Below are 3,224 nucleotides of genomic sequence, written 5' to 3' on the forward strand. Positions count from 1 at the left end.
GTCAAGGGAGTCGCGGAGGAGTCGGCACAGAGGGCGCCGATGGTGGAGGAAGCCCACGTCTCAGTGCCTGCAGAGGGCCAGGACGAGGGTGTCGTTGCGGCGATGACGGCACAGATGGTGACGACGCAGGCGGTGGCGGACAGCGTGATCCCGGTGGTGAAGCTGCCAGACAGCAGCGAGGAGTTCGGGGATTCGGGGGACATCGACCCCGCTGCTGCGGCAAGCGCCGCCGACAAGATCGCTGAGTTCACATCGGCCTGCGCAGAAGTGATTGACGAGGGGACATCCGAGGGGCCCCAGCACGGGGCAATCATCCAGTCCGTGGTCCCCCCCGGAATTTCTCTGCGATGAGCGAGAGGAGGAGGCCGTCTGGCAGGCGCAGATCGAGGCAGGTTCTCAGATTTAGAACCACCTCGATCGCGCCCTGGAACCCCATCGGATGACAGATTACCAGATCAGCCAGGTAAGCGGCTCCTCCCCGAGAATCGTTCGTATTTTGGCCCTGATTTTATTTGTTTTACCCACGCCTTTCCTCTTGCAGCGGCTGAGGGATATCTCGCGCAAGAAAAGCGCCGAGATGACCCGGCTGTACTCCCAGGTACGCTGGCTTGGGCAGCACAACGCTGGCTTGGTGCTCCAGAGTGTCGACACCAACACGAACATGACGGATCTGGAGGCGCGTCGGCAGGCGCTGGAGGAGGAGTTGGCGCGGACCGCCGGCAAGCGTGATGTCCAAAGGGCTGCAGCAGAGCAGAAGGCTCAGGAAGCCGAGGCGCAAACCGCCGAGCTGCAGCGCACCAGGACGGCGTTCGAGGTGAAGGAAGCCGAACTCCAGCGCAAGGAGGCCGTGCTCCAAGACAAGGATGCCGAGCTCCAGCGCGACAAGGCAACCATCGCCACGCTCACTGGGACCCTCGAGGAGAAGGGCAAAGCCCTCGAGGAAAGGGAGGAGGCCCTCCGGAATACGGAGGACGTCCTCAAGGAGAAGGAGAACTCCTTGTCTTCCCTCGTGGAGGCCGCCCGAGTCCAACGAGAGGAGGCGCAGAAGAACTTTGCAGGTGAGTGCTCGAAATTTCGTTGTTGTTGGGTTGTAGTTTTTCGTAACTCATCTTTGTTCCCTTGATCAGAGCTGAGGCAGCAAGTGGCAGACGAGACTGCGGCGAAGGAGGCGGTCAACACCGCGTTCATGGCGGCGCAAGCGGAGTACGATGACCTGGAGCGAACCGCCGTGAGTGTGTGCCAGGAGCTCGAGGGGGAGGGCGCCGTCTCTGGTAGCTCGGTGATCAGCCGCCTGCGAGCGCTAGGTGGCCGGATCGCCGAGCATGCCAAGAGCACCTTCCGCCTCGGTGTCCTGCGGGCCCTCGCAGTGGCCTCGACGCACTATATCATGGATCTCCAGAGGGTGTCGTCGGGGTACGTCGTTCCCAACGACGCCGATGCAGACGCCGCGTCAGCTATTATGGACGACGCCGACGCGGCCGCCGAGGAGTTCGCCACTGCCTTAGCCGGGAAGCTCGAAGCTGACATCCCCCCGATAGCCGAGTTCGATGCTGTTGCAGATCCTTAGAGGGGGGATGATAACCTGTAGGAAAGCTGGGCCTCGAAGCCCATGTAATGAATTAGTGTTCGTTGTAATTGTACTTTGTATTTATGAATAAAGAAATTCATTATCATTAAATCGACAGTGTGGCCCATCGAGGCCCTGTGCGTTCGAGCTCGCGTTTTCTTTACTCTACTTCTGTGTCCTCATATGCGACTTAGATAAACTTCTGCGAGGAATTTCGTGTTCATAAGCGACGTAAGCGTGAAGTAGTGAGGGGGGTACCGTATCCCGGAGGCGTAGGCGGCCCCAAGACTCGGCCGGCCCCGTACCGTAGTTGCTTACGCCTCGCGTCCGTTTTTTCCAAGTGTACAAGAAGCTTAGAGACGGGACGGAAATTTTTCGAAAAGACATTGGCAATTTTTGGGGACGTTCGGGGGTTCCCCCTAGTGGCCCCCGAGGGAGGCTTGGCTTTGACGAGGGTAAAGCCAGGCGTACCTCAGTGTCCGTGCGCATCCGAGCCCCCGAGGGCCCGGAAGGTTCCCAAAAATAAACAAGTAATGCGTACTTTTTTATTATTTCGGGAAATTGAAAATACAAGTACAAACGATGTACAAATAGCTCGGAACTTTGAGGATAGACGCGACGTAGCTGCTGTATGTTCCAAGCATTGGTGAGGACTTCGCCGTTCTCGTTTGCCGCCTTGCCTTCGACGGTGTAGCCCCCAAGGGTGGCCCTCGAGGGTACACGCGACGGAGAGGGGGACCTGTAAAAAGTCGGTGGCTCGTAGAGCCCATGCAGTCGGATTAGCAATTTACCTTGAACATGTTTCTATGCGAGAAGATAGATTAATGTAAACCGACAGTGTTGGCCACTCGAGGCCTTGTTCGTTCGTGCGCGCCGTTTTTGTTACTAAGTTTTCGTGCTCTCGTATGTGACTTGGATAAATTTCTGCGAGGAATTTCGCATTCATAAGCAACTTATGCGTAGGGTGGTGAGTGGAGATGCCGTATCCCGGAGGTGTAGGCGGTCCCGCGGCTCGGCCGGCCCCGTACCGTAGTCGCTTACGCCTCGCATCCATTTTTCTAAGTATACGAGAATCTTAGATACGAAATTTTTTCGAAAAATGGTGGCGATGCTTTGGGGACGTTCGGGGGTTCCCACCGTAGTAGTCCCCGTGGGAGGCTTGGCTTTGCTGAGGGTAAAGCCAAGCGTACCTCAGTGTTTGTGCGCATCCGAGCTCCCGAGGGTTCGGAAGGTTCCCAGAAAATAAATAAGTAAATTTTATTCCTTTATTATTCCGGGAAATACGAGTACAAACAGTGTACAAAAGTGTTTGGAATTTCAAGGATAGAAGCGACGTAGCTTAGCCTGAATGTTCCAAACGTTAGCTTTGGGCGTGGTTCATCGGAGTAGCAGCTCTGGGCGCAGCAGAGTTCGTCGGTGGCTCAACTGGTCGGTTCGTCGGTGAGTCCGCCGTGCCGTTTGCCGCGTTGTTGCCCCGCTTCGCCAGCTCGACCATGGAGAACTTCCGGACGAGATCGTAGTCCTCCTCGCTGGAGTTGTCGGAGCAGGCGAAGCAGTAGTCTGGCACAGCCTGGAATGCCAGGAGTGCTTCGCGATCACGAACTCCGGAGAAGTCCGGGGCAACGCGTTCGCGCACGAAGACGTACCCCTCATCCGA

Source organism: Panicum virgatum, chromosome 6N, assembly GCF_016808335.1.
Source record: "Panicum virgatum strain AP13 chromosome 6N, P.virgatum_v5, whole genome shotgun sequence".
NCBI lineage: Eukaryota > Viridiplantae > Streptophyta > Magnoliopsida > Poales > Poaceae > Panicum > Panicum virgatum.